This window comes from Camellia sinensis, chromosome 3 (genome assembly GCF_055761805.1).
Source record: "Camellia sinensis isolate YWXY chromosome 3, ASM5576180v1, whole genome shotgun sequence".
NCBI classification, from domain to species: Eukaryota; Viridiplantae; Streptophyta; class Magnoliopsida; order Ericales; family Theaceae; genus Camellia; species Camellia sinensis.
Window position 1 is genome coordinate 193799499 of NC_138963.1, and position 22736 is coordinate 193822234.

At 40.1% G+C, this 22736-nt stretch overlaps 1 protein-coding gene across 1 annotated transcript in view; it reads left to right on the forward strand.

Annotated features, from left to right (window-relative positions):
* Window positions 1-22736, forward strand: part of LOC114261624 (vesicle-fusing ATPase) — a 98280-nt gene that overhangs the window by 30679 nt on the left and 44865 nt on the right. The window lies entirely within an intron of this gene.

The window sequence follows — 22736 nt, forward strand, 5'->3', positions numbered from 1 at the left end:
ATAACTAATGAAATCAATGCTACTGATGGTACTAATACATCCGAAGGAGCCTTGACAGAAACTCAGAAGAAATGGATGAAGGATGATTATGTGTGTCGTTTTACCATTCTCAATGCACTGACAAATGCACTGTTCAACATCTTGCACAAGTATACAACAGCATTGGAACTCTAGCATGCGATACAACGCAAGTATGTTAATGAAGATGCCAATAATCGGTCTTTCTTAATTTCAAAAAATATTGATTTTAAAATGGATGATACTCGGTCTATTATAGATCAAGTTAATGATCTAAATGACATTGATACTGAATGTGTTGATGCTGGAGAACCAATTTCAGAGACTTTTCAAGTTTCAACTATTATTGGTAAGCTTCCATTTATGTGGAAAGATTACCAAACAATTTTAAAACAAAAGAAAAAATCTCTAAATTTGGATGAGTTGCTTCAACACATTCAAATAGAAAATCAAGCAAGATTACATGATAATCTTGAAAATCCGGGGAAGACTGAAAAAGTTCATAATGTTGAAGAACCAGCATCTACCTCTAATAAACATGCTGTCAAGTTTCCTAACAAGAAAAAATCTTTTAAGAGGAAGAAAGGCAACTACACTAAAAAGGAGTTTGTCAAAAATAAAAGTTTTGGTTCTTCTTTTGTGTGGTAAAAAGGGACATTATGCTAAAGATTGTCGCCACCACAAGGGACACAAAAATGAGACCAACATGATGAGCGCTAATGAAGACATGATAGCCATGCTTACTGAAATCAACATGGTCAACATGGAAGATGGTTGGTGGATTGATTCCGGTGCAACCTATCATGCTGCTCCCTATAAGGATGCTTTTCATTCCTATAATGAAGTTAGTGGTGAAAAAGATGTCTTCATGGGAAATTCTTCTACAAGTGCTATCTTGGGCAAAGGAACGGTGAAACTTCCTCTCTCTTCCGGCAAAGTCCTTACTTTGCAAGATGTGTATCACATTCTTGGACTTAGGAAGAGTCTTGTGTCTGTTAAGAGGCTTGATGATCATGGTTTTAGAGTTGTATGTGATTCCCAAAAAGTGATCAACCCTAAGAAAGGATCCTTTGTTGGGAAGGGTTATGCTAAAGACAATATGTATTCTATTAGTCTTAATAAAGACGTTTCTATTTTTGCTTATATGCTTGATTCACATGTTAATTCTGTTTGGCATTATAGATTAGGACATATTGGTAGCAATTCTATGACTCGCATGATTTCACACGGTTATGGTCCTAAAAATAGTCATGTTTTAACTACACATAATTGTGAATGTTGTGCTCAAGTAAAAATTGTTAAAAAATCTTTTAAATCTGTTAATAGATCTACTACTTTGTTAGAATTAATTCATAGTGACATATGTGATAATAAAGATATATTACTAGAGGAGGAAAAAGATATTTCATAACTTTTTATAATTTTTCTAAATTTACTTATGTTTATTTGTTCAGAACAATAGATGAAGCTTTTGAAAATTTTAAAATATTTAAGGCAAAAGTTGAAAATAAACTTGAAAAGAAAATTTAAAAATTAAATCCGATAGGGGTGGTGAATATCGACTTAATGATTATATTCAATTTTGTAAACACATGGAATAGTTAGAGAAGAAACAGGCCCTCATTCTCCTCCACAAAATGGTGTTGCAGAACGAAAAAATAGAACCTTGTTAGAAATGGTTAGTGCTAATAGCTTTTGGGGTGAGGCTTTATATACAACTTGCCATATTTCTAATGGAATCATACATAAAAATAAAATTAAATCTCCTTATGAATTCTGGAAAATCATAAACAAAATATTAATTATTTTAAGGTTTAGGGTTGCATTGCTTATGTTTTAGATGTTTCACATAAAAGGCCTAAGTTAGGTAGTAAAGCTATAAAATCTGTTTATGTCGGATATCCCATGAATAGTAAAGCTATGAAGGGTAGTAAGGCTATAAAATCTATTTTGTTTCTCATGCAATTTATTATGAACATTTGACTATTAAAGATGCTAATAATCATGAAATGGAAAAAGAATTGTTAATTGAGTTAGACAGTACTAATTCTTCTTCAAATGATTCACTAGTTGATTATAGCGACCCCGGTCTTCTCCCATTTGATTATTGTATCCGGACTTAGGTTCCGTAGATTCTGTCATTGTATAATTGTTGTTGTTGTCCCTTATTTTCTCATTTGGACTTATAGGATGTGTTGGGCAGGTTTGTTTCAGGTTGGTTGGGTTTAGAAACCAAGTGTTGCTGTCCAGAATTTTGGATCTTCGCTCGAGCGAGGAGTTTGTCGCTCGAGCGAGCTGTTATTTTTGGTTCTTCGCTCGAGCTGGGGTTTGGTAGCTCGAGCGAGAGGTTGCGTCTGATTTGGACCTGTAGCTGTGCATTCTTGGCTTAAGCGAGCTTTTCTTCGCTCGAGCGAGTTAGTTCATTCTTCGCTCGAGCGATAGTTCCTTCGCTCAAGCGTGTGTCAGGTTACAGACCTGAGGGTTTGAGTTCTTCGCTCGATCGAGTTTTCTTTCGCTCGAGCAAGCTTTTGGGTTGTTGGCTCGAGCAAGGCTTCCTTGGCTCGAGCGTAGCTTCTCTGTGTCTGGTCACTCGAGCGACCAAGTCTTCGCTCGAGCGAGCCTGTCCAGTTTATATACACAGCAGCGGGTTTTGATCAGTCTTTTTCATCTTCTTTTGATTCCAAACCCTAGGTCCGACTTCTCTCTCTCCCTACTCACCTTCTTTCTTAGATTTGATCTATTTAGAGGGTGTTTCTACCCTAGTTGCTTTATTAAAAATATAGAGGGAGTCGAGGGCTTTCATTTAATCTAAACATTTGGCGATTTGGAGCACATTGGTATTTAGGCACTCATCTCTGTCTTCACCATTTGGGTTGTTTTCTTCGAGGTAGGGATTTCCTACTTCATTTTATGGGTTTTGTTCTAAGCTTTGGTATTTTGATATGTTGGGGATACTTTGGTAAATTTTGGGAAAAAACCCTAGTTGTATTATTAAATTAATTTGTATAATTAATTCATGGAATTGGGAAAAGATGGTTAAATTCATGGAATTCATTGATTAAATGGCGTAGTTGGATAATTTGAATCATTTGTCTATTGAATTGTTGACATAGTTATTTTCAGTTTAGAAATAACTGTTTTGGGCTATCGGTGGAGGATAGTCGTGATTGTTGTAGACATTGCATGTGGATTAGGAATAACTGAAACTAATCACATTGGTTAAGTCATTAATTTTGACTATTGCATTGATACAGAAAATACGTGTATTGATTGAGCATTGCATTTGCATACATTGTTTTGTGTGGGAGGAGATAGGGGATGTACTCCACGGTTTAGGGGAAGATAGGGGATGGACCTCTAAACCGGATTTTGTTTGGGAGGAGATAGGGGATGGACTCCATTAGCATCACTTTTATGTGTGCTTATCTATATAGAAGTGTTTTATTGATACAGCACTAAAATGTGTATCAATCTGGAAGTATGAAGTGTTTTGATTTGAGCTTGAGTCTCATTTGTTTGTTGATATAGGAAGGATGTGAATATGATGTATGTAATTCACTGTTGTAAGTTTGGCCAGGTTCTGAGCCATGTTGATAAAATTGGAAAGTAAAACGTGTCTTAGACGATAGTGTCATGAGACTGTAAAATGAAGTAATTGATTATCTTGGTTAACCATCTGTTGAATGCTATTGCTTTATTCATTGCTTATATGTGGTCTAGTATATTTCTACTGGGCTGTGGCTCACCCTTTATGGGAACATCATTTTCAGGTTCAGGTGATAAGCTACCTCCAAGGACTTAACTTGGAAGGACTTAGATTTTGAAGACTATTTTTAGTTGTTTGTTTTTCTTTGTTAGTACATGTAAACACTTAAGCCTAGGGCTTTATTTATATTTGAGTTAGAACTCATACTTTGTGACCAAGTGTTGGCTTGGAAAGATGTAAGCCGGTAGGGCATTTACTTTGATGTTACATGTAATGCTTTTGTTTAGTAAGACTCTGATGGATATTATAATGAATTATTAAAGTGTTTTTCTTTAAATAATGCATGTCAATGATATATACAATGGGTATATTTTTGAGGGCGTTACAACTTGGTATCAGAGCGTACCGGGTTTGAATACTTTGGGTACGTGGGAAGTGATTAGTATCACAATGGGTTCGTCTCGTTTGATAGAGACTTAGTGTAACGTTATATGCTTATGTGATAACATGTTTATGTGATTATGTGGGTATGGAATGTAGTTTCTGGGATGATGATTGGACCCTTGAGTTTCTAGTAGTCTTGTTGGAAAGGCACTTGATCACTGCTGCTTCCAACCGGAACTATAGTAACGCATTGGGACTATCATTATCCGGGAATGAAATTCGTAGGTGCTTATGTGATTATGTGCTTACGTGGAATGAATTATTGTTGTCCAATGCATTAGGACGTGAGTGTTTAGCTTCAGCACATTTATTAATGTGCTAATGTCTTTGTTTCCTTTATTAGGATGTCAGGACGAGGACGAGGACGCGGTAGGCGTGGTAGGCCGGGTAGGCAGGAGGTGCCTGTGCCAGAGGAGATTCCGGCAGTTCAGGAGGGAATTGGCCAGGCCAATGTGGCCGAGCCAGTAGGCCAGCAGGCTATGGGCGCTCTAGCCCGAGAGATAGCAGGGGCATTCAGGGAGTCAGTAGGCATTCTCAGAGCTGAGAATCAAGCTCAGGTTGTTGTTGCGGATGCAAGACCTTCCTTTCTGAAAAGGGAGTTCTTCCGGTCTAACCCGGATGAATTTGTGGGTGATCCTAAAGAGCCGCTTAAGGCAGATGAATGGCTCGAACAGACAACGAAGACGTTTGAGATGCTTGGCATCGAAGACGAGGGGTTGAAAATGACCTTGGCATCTTTCCAGTTGAAGGGGGATGCGGGTCAGTGGTGGAAGTTTACTAAGGGTCGTATAGGAGGTACATGGGAGGCTTTTGTGAATGCTTTCCAGGAGAAGTTCTTATCTCCAGCAGTCAGGGAGAAGCTGAGAGACCAATTTTGTCAGCTTAAGCAGTCGAGTTCTTCAGTGGCCGAGTTTGAGGCTGCATTTACTAGTTTGTCCAGGTTTGCACCTGAGATGGTGGCGTCTGAGGAACGCCGTTGTATTGAGTTTGAGAAGAAGTTGAGGCGTGGCCTCAAGTTGAGAGTTGGGGGAACTATGATTCGGGATTATGGGCATATGGTTGATGCTGCAGCCCACATGGAAATTATGATGCAGGAGGAGGAGGAAGGACAGAAGGGCTCCAAAAGGAGTCAGGCTGGTCAGAGTGATGGTAGGAGACAGAAGGGTTTTAATCCTCAGCAGTCTCAGGGTATTTTTTCTAGATCGACTTTTCCTGTGCCGAGTGCCAGTTCGGGAAAAGGCAGTCAGGGAGACATTACCTGTTTCAAGTGTGGCCAGCTGGGCCACAAGTCTCCAGTTTGTCCTCAGAGGGGAGGAGTGCAGAGAGCAGTATCATCTTCGGCTCGATCTCAGAGCCAGAGTCAGGGTAGAGGCCAGCCACTCTCGTGTTATCAATGTGGTCAGCCAGGGCATATGAAGAGGTATTGCCCGCAGTTGGGTGGCACACCTGGTGCATCTGGTTTGAGGCAGATTCAGGGTCAGCAGCCAGCTCAGTCGGGTCAGGCCTCGAGGGCCAATCAGGGGGCTTCATCGTCCCAGTCAGTGCAGCAATCTTATGCTCCTAGGGGTGAGCAGGTTGATCAGAGGTCGTCTGGGCGCGTGTACGCTGTTACCGCGCAGGATCTTGTACCGGCACCATCAGTTGTGAGAGGTACCTTCTTGTTTTGCAACTCGGTTGCTAATGTTTTGATTGATACGGGTGCATCTCATTGCTTTGTGTCTGCTACATTTGCATCTGTTTTGGAGTTGGAGTTAGCACAGTTAGCATCTCCTATTTGTGTAGTGTCACCTCTTGGGGGTGAATTGATTTTGAAACACGGTGTTAGGGGTTGTGATATAGAGATTGATTACCATAGAATCCCATTTTCCTTTGTAGTTATGCCTATGAGAGGTTTCGATGTTATTTTGGGTATGGACTGGTTATCGTCATACCGGGCAATTATTGATTGCTACCGCCAGAGGGTCACTTGTTGTACCGTGAGCGGAGAGTATTTTTATTTTCTGGGGGACCGGGTGGGTAATGTGTTGCCATCGGGGTATGTTCCACGAGGACGGAGTGAGCTTAGTGGTCTACTTGCTAACCTTTCGATTAGTGAGGATGATGAGTCTCAGATTGTGTTGCCAAGGGTGGTTTGTGAGTACTCGGACGTCTTTCCCGAGGATCTTGTTGGTTTGCCACCGCATTGAGAGATTGAGTTCTCTATTGACCTAGTGCCCGGCACGGCGCCGATTTCTATGGCACCTTATCGTTTTGCCCCAGCCGAGTTAGTTGAGTTGAAGATTCAGCTCCAGGAGTTGCTAGATAAGGGCTTTATACGTCCTAGTGTTTCGCCGTGGGGAGCACCGGCCCTCTTTGTTAAAAAGAAAGGTGGTGCTTTGAGACTTTGTATAGATTACCGGAAATTGAATCGGGCTACGGTTAAGAATAAGTACCTTATGCCTCGTATAGATGATCTGTTTGACCAGTTGAAGGGTTCCCGTTGTTTCTCTAAGATAGACTTGAGATCGGGTTACCACCAGTTGAGGGTCAGGGAGAAGGATATTCCGAAGACGGCATTCCGTACACGGTATGGCCACTATGAGTTTCTGGTGATGCCATTTGGGCTTACCAATGCACCGGCAGTTTTTATGGATTTGATGAACCAGATCTTCCGGAAATTCTTGGATCGGTTTGTAGTCATTTTTGTGGATGATATCCTTATCTATTCGCCTTCTGAGGAGGAGCACGAGGAACACTTGAGAGTGGTGCTTGAGTTACTTAGAGCCCATAGGCTGTATGCCAAGTTTGGGAAGTGTGAGTTCTGGCTGAGGGAAGTCAAATTCTTAGGCCACGTGGTATCCGGGGAAGGGGTGTCTGTTGATGCATCCAAGGTTGAGGCAGTGCAGGATTGGGCACAGCCTAAGAGTGTGTTTGAGATCCGCAGTTTTCTGGGATTAGCTGGGTATTACCGTCGGTTTGTGAAAGATTTCTCCAGGTTAGCGTCACCGTTGACTAGACTGACTCGGAAGGGAGTCAAATTTGTATGGGGTGAGACTTGTGAAAAGTCGTTCCAGGAGTTAAAAGTTAGACTGACCACCGCTCCAGTATTGATTATTCCAGAGAGAGGGTTCGGTTATGCAGTCTATTGTGATGCCTCACGAGAGGGTCTGGGTTGCGTGTTAATGCAAAAAGGGAAAGTAGTTGCCTATGGCTCACGTCAGTTGAAAATTCACGAGCAGAATTACCCTACGCATGATCTAGAGTTAGCAGCTGTGATATTTGCCTTGAAGATTTGGAGGCATTATCTTTATGGTGAGAGGTTCGAGGTGTTCTCGGATCATAAGAGTCTGAAATATTTGTTTACACAGAAAGATTTGAACTTGAGGCAGAGGAGGTTGATGGAATTTATAGAGGATTATGACTTTGAGTTGCATTATCATCCGGGAAAGGCCAATGTGGTGGCCGATGCCCTTAGCAGAAAACCTGTTGGTGTCATAGCTAGTATAGCCATCCGAGAATGGGAGATGTTGGGTACACTTGGGGAGTTTGACTTACTTCTGGGCAAATCCGTAGGGGCTGCGGCCTTGTTTTCTGTTGTTGTACAGCCTACACTCGTGACTCAAGTGTTAGAGGCTCAGAGGGGTGACCTTGAGGTAGAAACCCTCCGTGAGAAGATTTCTGGTGGGAAGGTTGAGAAGGGTTTGGCAGTGTATCCCGACCTCAGTGTGAGATACTGAGACCGTCTGTTTGTGCCGGAGTCTTGTCGGGAGGAGGTACTCCGAGATTTTCATCATTCACGCCTTGCGGTGCATCCGGGAGGCACTAAGATGTATCGGGATTTGGGTCGCCAGTTCTGGTGGCGGGGTATGAAGAGAGATGTGGCAGCTTTCGTATCTAAGTGCCTTACTTGTCAGCAAGTGAAGGCCGAACATCAGAGGCCAGCGGGTTTGTTGCAACCCTTGCCTATTACCGAGTGGAAGTGGGAACACGTCACTATGGACTTCGTTGTGGGTCTTCCGAGGACTCAGCGGGGTAGTGATGCTATTTGGGTGGTTGTAGACCGGTTGACTAAGTCGGCGCACTTCATTCCTATGCGCGTGAGAGATTCGGTGGATCATCTTGCCGACTTGTACATTCGGGACATAGTGAGGTTACACGGGGTTCCAGTGACGATCGTCTCAGATAGAGATCCTCGTTTTACTGCCAGGTTGTGACAGAGTTTGCAGAGTGCCTTAGGCACTAAGTTGACCTTTAGCACGGCTTACCATCCTCAGACCGACGGGCAGTCCGAGCGTACTATTCAGATCCTTGAGGATATGTTGCGGGGTTGTGTTCTAGACTTTAGTGGGTCGTGGGAGAGGCACTTGCCGTTGGTGGAGTTTGCCTACAACAACAGCTTCCAGTCTAGTATCGATATGGCACCATTTGAGGCCTTGTATGGCCGACCGTGTAGATCTCCTGTTTGTTGGGCCGAGGTGGGTGATGCACCTCTGTTGGGTCCGGAGTTGGTGAGGGAAACAACAGAGAAAGTTGAGCTTATCCGTAAGAGACTTGTTACAGCACAGAGTCGTCAGAAATCTTATGCCGACCGTAGGAGGAGAACCTTGGTGTTTGAGGTGGGTGATCATGTCTTTCTGAAGATATCACCTAGACGGGGTTTGATGAGATTTGGGAAGAGCGGGAAGTTGTCCCCTCGGTTCATTGGTCCGTTTGAGATCCTTGAGAGAATTGGCGAGGCTGCTTATCGTTTAGCTTTACCACCGCAGTTGTCCGGAGTACATGACGTGTTTCATGTGAGTATGCTTCGGAAGTATGAGCCGGATCCATCACATGTGTTGGATTGGACTGATTTAGTGATTGATGAGGATGTTTCGTATGAGGAGAGACCGGTTCAGGTCTTGGATAGGCGGGATCAAGTTTTGCGAGGCAAAACCATCCCTTTGGTCAAAGTTTTGTGGAAATACCACGGAGTGGAGGAAGCCACTTGGGAACGTGAGTTGGAAGTCCGCCAAAAATATCCGGACATGTTTGTTGATTTGTAATCTTATAATTAGATTCTGTTATATTGTTGAACTTAAGAGCTTTATATATGTCTTAAGTTGTAAAACATTGAGTTTGTATTGGTAAATGGGTGTATCTTGAAACTTGCTTCATTATAGAAGTTTAGTGTAATATTGCATCTGTTGAGTACATTGTTGAATGGGTTGTATATATCATGCGATTGAATATGATATGGGAATTGTTAACATTGAAAGGAATAATGCATAATAATGATACAAGTTGAGATATATGTTGTGTTATATATTTAATGTGAGATGCCTCTTGATAAAGAGATGAAATGACCAGTTTTGGGTCAAGATGTTTACTAATGAATTGTCAAAAAAAAAAAAAAAAAAAAAAACTGTTTTCAAAAACTTATGCTTAATTTCGGGGACGAAATTCTTTGAAGGGGGGGAGGTTATAGCGACCCCGGTCTTCTCCCATTTGATTATTGTATCCGGACTTAGGTTCCGTAGATTCTGTCATTGTATAATTGTTGTTGTTGTCCCTTATTTTCTCATTTGGACTTATAGGATGTGTTGGGCAGGTTTGTTTCAGGTTGGTTGGGTTTAGAAACCAAGTGTTGCTGTCCAGAATTTTGGATCTTCGCTCGAGCGAGGAGTTTGTCGCTCGAGCGAGCTGTTATTTTTGGTTCTTCGCTCGAGCCGGGGTTTGGTAGCTCGAGCGAGAGGTTGCGTCTGATTTGGACCTGTAGCTGTGCATTGTTGGCTCAAGCGAGCTTTTCTTCGCTCAAGCGAGTTAGTTCGTTCTTCGCTCAAGCGATAGTTCCTTCGCTCGAACGTGTGTCTGGTTACAGACCTGAGGGTTTGAGTTCTTCTCTCGATCGAGTTTTCTTTCGCTCGAGCGAGCTTTTGGGTTGTTGGCTCGAGCAAGGCTTCCTTGGCTCGAGCGTAGCTTCTCTGTGTCTGGTCGCTCGAGCGACCAAGTCTTCGCTCGAGCGAGCCTGTCCAGTTTATATACACAGCAGCGGGTTTTGATCAGTCTTTTTCATCTTCTTTTGATTCCAAACCCTAGGTCCGACTTCTCTCTCTCCCTACTCACCTTCTTTCTTAGATTTGATCTATTTAGAGGGTGTTTCTACCCTAGTTGCTTTATTAAAAATATAGAGGGAGTCGAGCGCTTTCATTTAATCTGAACATTTGGCGATTTGGAGCACATTGGTATTTGGGCACTCATCTCTGTCTTCACCATTTGGGTTGTTTTCTTCGAGGTAGGGATTTCCTACTCCATTTTATAGGTTTTGTTCTAAGCTTTGGTATTTTGATATGTTGGGGATACTTTGGTAAATTTTGAGAAAAAACCCTAGTTGTATTATTAAATTAATTTGTATAATTAATTCATGGAATTGGGAAAAGATGGTTAAATTCATGGAATTCATTGATTAAATGGCGTAGTTGGATAATTTGAATCATTTGTCTATTGAATTGTTGACATAGTTATTTTCAGTTTAGAAATAACTGTTTTGGACTGTCGGTGGAGGATAGTCGTGATTGTTGTAGACATTGCATGTGGATTAGGAATAACTGAAACTAATCACATTGGTTAAGTCATTAATTTTGACTATTGCATTGATACAGAAAATACGTGTATTGATTGAGCATTGCATTTGCATACATTGTTTTGTGTGGGAGGAGATAGGGGATGTACTCCACGGTTTAGGGGAAGATAGGGGATGGACCTCTAAACCGGATTTTGTTTGGGAGGAGATAGGGGATGGACTCCATTAGCATCACTTTTATGTGTGCTTATCTATATAGAAGTGTTTCATTGATACAGCACTAAAATGTGTATCAATCTGGAAGTATGAAGTGTTTTGATTTGAGCTTGAGTCTCATTTGTTTGTTGATATAGGAAGGATGTGAATATGATGTATGTAATTCACTGTTGTAAGTTTGGCCAGGTTCTGAGCCATGTTGATAAAATTGGAAAGTAAAATGTGTCTTAGACGATAGTGTCATGAGACTGTAAAATGAAGTAATTGATTATCTTGGTTAACCATCTGTTGAATGCTATTGCTTTATTCATTGCTTATATAGCGACCCCGGTCTTTTCCCATTTGATTATTGTATCCGGACTTAGGTTCTGTAGAATCTGTCATTGTATAATTGTTGTTGTTGTCCCTTATTTTTTTATTTGGAGTTATAGTGTGTTGGGCAGGTTTGTTTCAGGTTGGTTAGGTTTAGAAACCAAGTGTTGCTGTCCAGAATTTTGGTTCTTCGCTCGAGCGAGGAGTTGGTCGCTTGAGCAAGCTGTTGTTTTTGGTTATTCGCTCTAGCCGGGGTTTGGTCGCTCGAGCGAGAGTTTGCGTCTAGTTTAGACCTGTAGTATTGCATTCTTGGCTCAAGCGAGATTTTCTTTGCTCGAGCGAGTACTTCTTGTGTCTGGTCGCTCAAGCGACCAATTCGTCGCTCGAGCGAGCCTTTCCAGTTTTAATAAGCAGCAGCGGGTATTTGATCAGTTTTTCATCCACTTCTAGTATCCAAACCCTAGGTCCGACTTCTCTCTCTCAAAACTCCTCTTTTCTCTAGGTGTTCATCTACTTCTAGTGTGAATCCATCCTTAGTTCTTTGTAAGAAAGATAGAGGGCGGCTTGGGCTTCATTCTAATCTGAACATTTGGAGATTTAGAGCACATTGGTATTTAGGTATTCATCTCTATCTTCTCCATTTGGGTTATTTTCTTTGAGGTAGGGATTTCCTACTCCATTTTATAAGTTTTGTTCTAAGTTTTGGTATTTTGATATGTTGGGGGTTACTTTGATAATTGTGGGAAAAACCCTAGTTGTATTAATAAATTAATTTGTATAATTAATTTAAGGAAATTGGGGAATTGGGTTAAATTCATGAAATTGAGGAATTCATTGACTAAATGGTGTAGTTGGATAATTTAAATCACTCACCTATGAAAATGTTGGAATTATATTAGTTGATTCATTTATTTCCTGTTTAGAAATAACTGTTTTGGGCTATCGGGTGAGGATAGTCATGATTGTTGTAGATACTGCATGTGGATTAGGGAGAACTGAAACTAATCATTGATTAAGTTATCACTTTTGACAGTTAAATTAATACAGCCATTATGTGTATTGATTGTGTGTTGTATATGTTATGTGTTTACATACATTATTTTGTGTGGGAGGAGATAGGGGATGTACTCCACGGTTTAGGGAAAGATAGGGGATGGACCTCTAAACCGGATTTTGTTTGGGAGGAGATAGGGGATGGACTCCATTAGCATTACTTTTATGTGTGCTTATCTATATTGAAGTGTTTTATTGATACAGCACTAAAATGTGTATCAAACTGGAAGTATGAAGTGTTTTGATTTGAGTCTGAGTTTCATTTGTTTGTTGACATTGGAAGAATGTGAATTTGATATATATAGTTCACTGTTGTAAGTCTGGCCAGGTTCTGAGCCATATTGATAATGTTGGAAAGTAATACGTATCTTAGACATTAATATCATGAAACGGAATAATGATGTAATTGATTATCTTGGTTAACCATCTATTGAATGCCATTGCTTTATTCAATGCTTATATTTGGTTTAGTATATTTCTACTGGGCTGTGGCTCACCCTTTATGGGAACATCATTTTCAGGTTCAGGTGAAAAGCTACCTCCAAGGACTTAGCTTGGGAGGGCTTGGCTTCTGGATTTTGAAGAAGACTATCTTAGTTAATTGTCTTTATTTATTAGTACATGTAAACATTCAAGCCTAGGGCTTTCCTTGTATTGAGTTAGAACTCATATTTTTGTATCCAAGTGTTGGCTTGGAAAGATGTAAGCCTGTAGGGCATTTAATTTGATGTTATATGTTATGTTTTCGTTTAGTAATACTCTGATGAATGAATTAATAAATTGTTTTCTTTGAATAATGCATGTCAATGAAATGTATATAATGGGTTTATTTTGAGGACGTTACAGCTTATATGTGGTCTAGTATATTTCTACTGGGCCGTGACTCACCCTTTATGGGAACATCATTTTCAGGTTCAGGTGATAAGCTACCTCCAAGGACTTAGCTTGGAAGGACTTGGATTTTGAAGACTATTTTTAGTTGTTTGTTTTTCTTTGTTAGTACATGTAAACACTCAAGCGTAGGGCTTTATTTATATTTGAGTTAGAACTCATACTTTGTGACCAAGTGTTGGCTTGGAAAGATGTAAGCCGGTAGGGCATTTACTTTGATGTTACATGTAATGCTTTTGTTTAGTAAGACTCTGATGGATATTATAATGAATTATTAAAGTGTTTTTCTTTAAATAATGCATGTCAATGATATATACAATGGGTATATTTTTGAGGGCATTACAATCTTGATCAATAGAAGTCATTTCCTTTCCTGAAGTATAATGCTTTAAAAAGCAGTTGATTGTGCAATGTTTTTTAATCCCAGGTAAGTTGGGATTTGAACAGATTAACCATTTAGTTAGAAGAAAAAAAGTGGGTACAATGAGGCCACGAATTGTTGCCATAGCCAAGGGAATTATAAAATCTTCACTCCAGTTGAAAACCACATAATCAACAAAAAATTTTCCACTTAAATTAAAAACATATAAATGCATGCCAAACCTCATCTTTGTGCTATATTTGAACTTTGTGTATATGTGTGTGCGCGCGCGCGCCTGCCCATTCTATGACACCCAAATACATGGTGCACACTTCATTAGTGAATTCTATGTTGGTCTTTGAGACAATGTTACTCTTTAGTAAATTTGTATTATTAGCTTGCTCACGACTTTGATGATTAGCAATGTATTCAAAAGAGATAAGGCCCCCATGTATTTTTTGTTTCAGTATTGATATCAAAATGTCAATGGTGTGAGACAAAATGTCAACGTTTCCATACAATTTTTAGTTTCAGCATTGACAATTTCACATGGTTCATAAGGAATTGTTCTTAATATTTGAGTAAACTCAAGCTATTCTTTTCTTCTTCTCTACATTGATATCAATGGTTTGCGAGGAACTGTTCCAAATGTTGTATGTAAACTCTTGCCATTCACTTCATATTGCATTTTCGAATCATTGATGAGACTTTGAAAATTTTAAAATCTCCAATCGGATTGAGAAAAGCAGCATACTATTTCTATTTCAAGCTCAGAATGGGTGGTATGTTGAACTCTGATCAGCAAGTATTTTTTCTACATTGAGTTTTGTTCAATGTTTGAGATTAGATGCAAACATAAATTATGTAGAACTTATTTTGGTGGTTCTACGTGATGCTGGGAAAAATCAAAGATACTTGTATGCATTTGAATTATGAAAATATGCCTTACACTTTTTTTTTTTTTTTGGAGATCGACCTTCTTGTGCTCTATCTCAACTAATGTGTAGTGTTTTGTATTTCATCTTTGCCTACTTAAACTTTTTGAACATCTTATAGTATCATGGTCAAAATTCATCAAAGTATCTAATGAGATTGGAATAAAATTTGTATAAAAAAAAGTACTTATTAAATTACATAAATCTTAAATATATGCCACCTCTCCATTGGCTATTATTTCTAGCCAACAACAATTTCTTTTAAAAAAAATCTTACTAATTTTCTAACAAATGTGACTCGAACGAGTCTACGCATCAATGATGAGATCATCGGACTACAAGGTCACACCCCCAAATTGATGTTGTGTGCATAATACTTAAGGGCGGTTCTATTTGCACATCACTAATTTTCTTAATACACACCATCAACAAATTAAATTTATATTTTAATGATATTCTCAAATGAAAAGATCATTAAGGACAATATGAGGGTGTATTCTATCTATTCAAAAAATATATATTTAAAAACACAAAATACTATTCATACACCATCATCACTTATGGGGTTAGGGTTTAAACATATAAATACTGTATTTCTTCATCATCTTCACCATTAACACACAACACTCATGATATCATTTACTATTATCAATAAGTTTACTTCATTCTCTTTCCTGTTATACTTGTTTTCCAAACTCAAAACATTATTGCCTTTGAAGATTTAGGGTTTAAGAATATTGAAATTAATTAGTTTTGAAGATTTGCACACCATGCATGACACTGAGATTGTTGATTATAAATATTGAAAAGGTTTATTTGAACATTAAAAAGGTTAGTTATTATGACTTAGCTTTTTGTTTTTTTGTTTATCTCATTCGTATGTTGGGAAGATGAATTTGTTCATCATATGTTCGGATAACCATAATTGAATTTTTGCACAATGTTCGATTATTTAGGGTTGGTTTGAGATGTTCTAAAAAAGTGCACTCTTTGACTTATTGGCTTATATGGGTTGGGTTTGGGTTGGGTTTGATGTGATATGTTAGAGAGGTGATGTGATTTAAATAAGATGATGTGACTTAAATAGGATAGTGACTTTTTGACTTTTTATATTATTTAGTGTACCCCAAACTGTACAAAATAATTTTGTTCAAATTATTAAGATTAACCAAATATTAAACATTCATACATAAAAAATTGAATATTTTAACTTAGCTCAGTTAAAATAAATTAAACTTTTATTCTTTGTTTTTTGAAAACATTAAGTTTGTTCAACTCCGTATTCATGAACAAGACTAATCTTTTTTTTTTTTTTTGGTTAAATTTTTTATGAAATTTTATACCCACACAATATAGTAATGTTAAATTGATTGTGTTGTTGACTACACAAGTGAGTCAAGGGTGAGAATGACAATCTGAAACGATGACAAGAGTTTAACACCAACAATGAAGATCAACACCGGTAAAGATAAAGGCCGAATGAAACTCTCCGTTAGCGATTTGAAATGACGAGACAAGACATGACGAGAGTTCAACACCGGCAACGATGGAGGCTGAATAAAACCCCCTGCCAGTGATAGAGTTCAATAGCGACAATAGAGATCAATATTGATGATGATGGCCTCTATTTTGAAGATTGAGAGTTTTTGGTTTGTGTAATGGTGAAGATGAAGAGTTTTTGATGTGTGTAATAGTGTGTATTGAAACAAACAAGTGGTGTGTTACCATAGGGTAGTAATAGAAAGTTAAGAAGTGAATTAAGATATTTTTAAACTCAAAAAATTATTTTACATATGTACTAAGTAATGATGTGTACTAAGAAGATTAGTGGTATATAAATAAAATTACCAAATATTTAAATAACCTCATCATGCCCTCTAGTTCAAAGAAGAAAAAAAAACGCAAATCATGCCCTCAAAAGTGGTACATCAAAATAAACTTAAAATAAACTGCTTAGTCATGTCCTCCCAATTGATACATTAAAATAAACTTAAAAAATAAGTTTTTTCTTTTTTTTTTTTTGAACTTGGAGAAAAGGATGTTCTGTGGGGGCATCACTACATCCATAGGCCCAGGCCCCGGGGTAACCGGTTGCCGGCCTGATTTAACCCAACTCAAAGGAAGGGACTCACCACCGAGGCACCAGTGGAGCTCATCAACCGCTCCAGCCATGGCCAAATTTCGATCGGAATACAGCGCGAGGTCTCAGAAGAGAGCTCCTGAAAAATCCAAGATTTTCACGCTCCCCAAGAGTCGAACTTGACTCATAGCTGTGGGAAGGAAATGCCTTCACCACTGGGCCACCACCCTCGCTGGTCTTAAAAAATAAGTTTGGCAGCCCTCAAAAGCGGTACATTAAATCAAACTATATAAACTACTTAGTCATGTCCTCCCAATTGATACATTAAAATAAACTTAAAAAATAAGTTTGGCATCCCTCAAAAGTGGTACATTAAATCAAACTACATAAACTTCTTAGTCATGTCCTCCCAATTGATACATTAGAATAATCTTAAAAAATAAGTTGGTATCCCCTTCAGAGCTAACCATGCCCTCAAAAGTGGAACTTTAAAATAATATATAAAAACTATTTAGCCCTCGTTTCGAAATTACATATTTTAGTTAAAAAGTTAAAAAAATATTATAAATTATCATATCACCCTCTCTACTATTTTGCACATTTTTTGTAAACGGTTAAAAAATTACTAAAATAGTATATTTCCAAATAAGGTCTTAATCGTGTCCTCCAAATTGATACATTAAAATAAACTTCAAAAGTAAGTTTTCTTTCTTTTTTTTTTTATATAGCAAAAAATAAAAATATAAAATGAAATAAGTTATGCCTCCAATATATACATGTATATGGTAAATTATATTGATCTTGTAACGCCCTCAAAATAATAACATTAAACCCATCAATATAAACATACATTTATATACAAAAGATCCACATGTTCAATTCATCAGAGTACTTCATTACAAAAGTATTACATGTTAACGACAAAAACAAATGCCCTACGGGCTTACAGCTTTCCAAGTTAACACTTGGTTACAAAAGAGAGTATTAACTCAATTACACATTAAGCCCTTGGCTTGAATTTACATGTAATACATCAAAAGAAATTAGACAACCAAAGTATGTCCGCCTCTAGCCTCCCAAGCTATGTCCTTGGAGGTGGCGTACTACCTGTACCTGAAAATGATGTTCCCATATAGAGTGAGCCACAGCCCAGTAGAAATACACTAAACCAAATAAGAACAATGACTAAAAGATTAGCAGTTGTTAGAAGGCCAACACTGATACTTTCACTTATAACACTTTACAGTTTCATGACATACAAGTCCATGTTACAGTCCATTTTCCAATTCTTTTAAATTCTCAATTTATAACCATGGCTCAGAACCTGGCCAAACAACTTATATGGGATAGTAACTCATATTAAACACTTTCCCATTTCATAATAGATAAGCATACTAGCTATAGCGATCCCGGGTTTACCCTTGTTATACAGTGATCCGGACATGTGTCCGTGGATGTTGGTAGTTGTTTATTATCTTGTTTACATCCTTTCTTATTTGGTATTTGAGTTATGGGATGTGTTGGGCAGGTTTGTTACAGGTTGGTTGAGTTTAGAAACCAAAACTAGTTGCCCAGATTTCAACCTGTCCGCTCGAGCGGGGGTTTTGGCGCTCGAGTGGAAATTGCACCCATCCAGTTTCTCCTGTGCAGTGTTGGACGCTCGAGCGGGGTTGTGTGAGTGACGCTCGAGCGGGGAGTTGGAAGCTCGAGCAGAGACCTGGTTCTGTAAAAGTTCTGGGAGTGTGCATTCGCCGCTCGAGCGGGATTGTTGGCGCTCGAGCGGGAGTCTGTGAGTGACGCTCGAGCGGGGTGTTTTACGCTCGAGCGGGGCGACTGGGTTTAAGTTCCGTGGTTTGACTTTTCAAATCACTTTTTCACTTTCTCTTCTCTCTCCTACTTTTCCAAAAACACCATTGGTGAGCCTCTCTCTCTAGATACTACCTTCTCTCTAGGTTTTGATCTAGTAGGAGTGATTTGCTCATCTTTGGCCTTTACAAAAAGGTTGTTGATCGTCGAGGGCTACATTTTAATCTGAAAATTTCGAGTTTTGGAGCACGTTGGGTTTTGTCATCTTCTCCTTTGAGGCTCCGAATTTGAGGTAGGGATATCCTACTCCTCTCTATGGATTTTGTCTTTAAATTTTGGTATTTTGAGATGTTGGGGTTGGTTTGGTAATTTTGTGAAAGTTTGGGGCTCTTGTGTTATTTTTACAAAAGTTGGGGTTTTATTTATAATAAACCTAAATGCATGTTTGTCGTAGAGAAGTGAAATAAATGTTGAATCATTGGTGAAAATGGGACCTAAGGGTTGAAATGGTAATTATGGAAAATGACCTAATTACACCGTTTGATTAATTGGGATAATTAATTGTGAGAAATAAGGAAATGAAGTGAAAATGTTAATTAAATATCCATTTGTGCATTTATTTTCTGTTTAGAAATAACTGCTTTGGGCTATCGGTGGAGGATAGTCGTGATTGTTGTAGACAATGCATGATGATTAGGCAAACTGAAACTAATCACTCAAATGTGTCATTGAGATTGACGATTGAAAGAATACATTAAATTTATGTATTGTGTGATGATGTGTATAATTGTTGTTTATATGCATTGTGTTGTGTTGGAGGAGATAGGGGATGTACTCCACGGTTTAGGGGAAGATAGGGGATGGACCTCTAAACCGGATGTGTTGGGAGGAGATAGGGGATGGACTCCATAGATAGAGCTCATATGCTTATCTATTATTGTGTTGACAGAGCTCATATGCTTGTCATTGGAAGTGTGATAGTGCTCATATGCATATCTGTGGAAGTGATGATATAGCTTGTATGCTTATCTGTTATTGTGTGATATAGCTCGTATGCTTATCTAATATGATATGGGAAGTGTTTGATATGAGTTATTGTCTCATATGAGTTGTTTGGCCAGGTTCTGAGCCATGGTTGAAATTTGAGAATTGAAAGAAATTGGAAAATGAGTTGTTCCATGGACTTGTGTGTCATGAAAATGTAAAGTGTGATAAAGGAAAGAATCAGTGTGGACCAACTATCAACTGCTAATATTTTAGTCATTGTTCATATTTGGTTTAGTGTATTTCTACTGGGCTGTGGCTCACCCTATATGGGAACATCATTTTCAGGTACAGGTAGCATGCCACCTCCAAGGACATAGCTTGGGAGGCTAGAGGCGGACATACTTTTGTCGTTTTACTTTTTGATGTATTACATGTAAATCCAAGCCAAGGGCTTAAAGTGTAAATGAGTTAGTACTCTTTTGTTGTAACCAAGTGTTAACTTGGAAAGCTGTAAGCCCGTAGGGCATTTTGCTTTTGTTGTTAACATGTAATACTTTTGTAATCAAACTCTGATGAATAGAAGAATGTGGTTATTTCATATGTTAATGAATGTCTCATTTGATGGGTTTAATGTTATTATTTTGAGGGCGTTACAACTTGGTATCAGAGCGTACTGGGTTCGAATACTTTGGGTACGTGGGAAATGATTAGGATCACAATGGGTTTGTCTCGCTTGATAGAGACTTAGATGTGGTGTCATATGCTATGTGTTTAATTGATAACATGCTTATGTGACTATGTGGGTATGGGATTTAATTTCTAGGATGTTGATTGGATCCTTGGGTTTCTGGGAGTCTTGTTGGAAAAGCACTTGATCAATGCTGTTTCTAACCGGAACTCTAGTAACGCCTCGGGACTGTCATTATCCGGAAATGAAAATTCGTAAGTGCTTATGTGTTTATGTGCTTACATGGAGTGAATTACAGTTGTCCATGCATTAGGACGTGAATGTTTAGTTTTGGCACATTTGTGAATGTGCTAACGTTCTGTGTTACCTTTATTAGGATGTCAGGACGAGGAAGAGGTGCTAGGCGTGGTAGACCTACGAGGCAGGAAGTACCTTTACCGGATGAGATTCCGGCAGTGCAGGAGGGTGTTGGTCAGGCCAACGTGGCCGAGCCAGCGGGTCAGCAGGCTATGAGTGCTTTGGCACGAGAGATAGCAGGAGCTTTGGGTATTCTCAGAGCTAGAAATCAGGCAGCTGAGGTAGGGCCCTCTTTCTTGAAGAGAGAGTTTTTCCGGTCTAGCCCAGAGGAGTTTGTTGGGGATCCAAAGGAGCCACTGAAGGCTGACGAGTGGCTAGAACAGATGAGTAAGACGTTCGAGATGCTTGGCATCGAGGACGGAGCATTGAAAGTGACCTTGGCATCTTTCCAGATGAAGGGAGATGCGGGTCAATGGTGGAAGTACGAGAAGGCTCGTGTTGGTGGTACATGGGAAGCGTTTGTAAATGCTTTCCAGGAGAGGTTTTTATCTGCAGTGGCTAGGGAGAAGCTGAGGGATCAGTTTAGCCGGCTTAATCAGCAGGGCATGTCTGTGGCAGAGTTTGAGGCCACTTTTACTAGTTTGTCCAGGTTTGCACCTGAGTTGGTGGCGTCCGAAGAACGCCATTGCTACGAGTTTGAGCGGAAGTTGAGGCGGGGCCTCAAGCTGAGAGTTGGTGGGTCTTACATCCGAGAGTATAGACACCTAGTGGATGCTGCAGCTCATATGGAGCTCATGATGCAGGAGGAGGATGAGGGACAGAGAGGCTCCAAGAGGAGCCAAGATAGCCAGGGTGATGGCAGGAGCCAGAGGGGTCCTAACCCTCAGCAGTCTCAGGGAGGAGTTGCCAGATCGACCTTTCCGGTACCGAGTGCAGGATCGGGGAGAGGTGGTCAGGGAGGCCTGACTTGTTTTACGTGTGGCCAGCTGGGTCACAAGTCTTCAGTTTGCCCGCAGAAGGGAGGGGGCCAGCGAGCTGCTTCTTCTTCAGCTAGACCTCAGGGCCAGAGTCAGGGCAGAGGCCAACCTTTGTCTTGTTATCAGTGTGGTCAGCCTGGGCACCTGAAGAGGTATTGCCCGCAGTTGAGTGCTACTTCGGGAGCGTCTGGTTCTAGGCAGACGCAGGGTTTTCAGCCAGCTTAGTCTGTGCAGGCCTCGAGGGCCAATCCGGGAGCTTCGTCATCCCAGTCTGTGCAACAGTCTTTTGCTCCGAGAGGTGAGCAGGTAGACCAGGGGCCTACGGGGCGCGTGTATGCTGTTACCGCGCAGGATTTAGTACCGGCTCCATCAGTAGTGAGAGGTACTTTTCTGTTTTGCAACTCGGTTGCTAATGTGTTGATAGACACGGGTGCATCTCATTCTTTTGTATCTGCTACATTTGCATCTGTTTTGGAATTGGAGTTAGCACAGTTAGCATCTCCTATTTGTGTGGTGTCACCTCTTGGCGGTGAGTTGATTCTGAAACAGGGTGTTAGAGGCTGTGATATAGAGGTCGCCGACTATAGGCTTCCTTTTCCGTTTGTTGTCATGCCTATGAAGGGCTTTGATGTTATTTTGGGTATGGACTGGCTATCGTCATACCGGGCTGTTATCGATTGTTACCGCCAGAGGGTCACGTTATGTACCTTGAGCGGGGAGTGGTTCCATTTCTTGGGAGACCAGGTTGGTTGTGTTTTGCCACCAGGGTATGATTCGCGAGGGCGAAGTGAGCTTAGTAGTCTACTTGCCAGCTTTGAGAGCGGTGAGAGTGGTGAGACCCAGCTTGTGTTGCCGAGGGTGGTTTGTGAGTATTCGGATGTCTTTCCCGAAGACCTTGTTAGTTTGCCACCTCACTGAGAGATAGAGTTCTCTATTGATCTAGTGTCCGGCACGACGCCGATTTCTATGGCACCTTACCGTTTTGCTCCAGCAGAGTTGGTTGAGTTGAAAGTTCAGCTCCAGGAATTGCTAGATAAGGGTTTTGTTCGCCCTAGTGTTTCACCGTGGGGAGCACCGGCCCTCTTTGCTAAAAAGAAAGATGGTGCCTTAAGATTGTGTATAGACTACAGGAAGTTGAATCGGGCTACAGTTAAGAATAAGTACCCTATGCCCCGTATAGATGATTTGTTTGACCAGTTGAAGGGTTCCCGTTGTTTCTCTAAAATAGACTTGAGATCGGGTTACCACCAGTTGAGGGTCAGGGAAGAGGATATTCCTAAGACGGCATTCCGTACGCGATATGGCCATTACGAGTTTCTGGTGATGCCATTCAGGCTTACCAATGCACCGGCAGTCTTTATGGACTTGATGAACCGGATCTTCCGGGAGTTCTTGGATCGGTTTGTGGTCGTCTTCGTAGACGACAT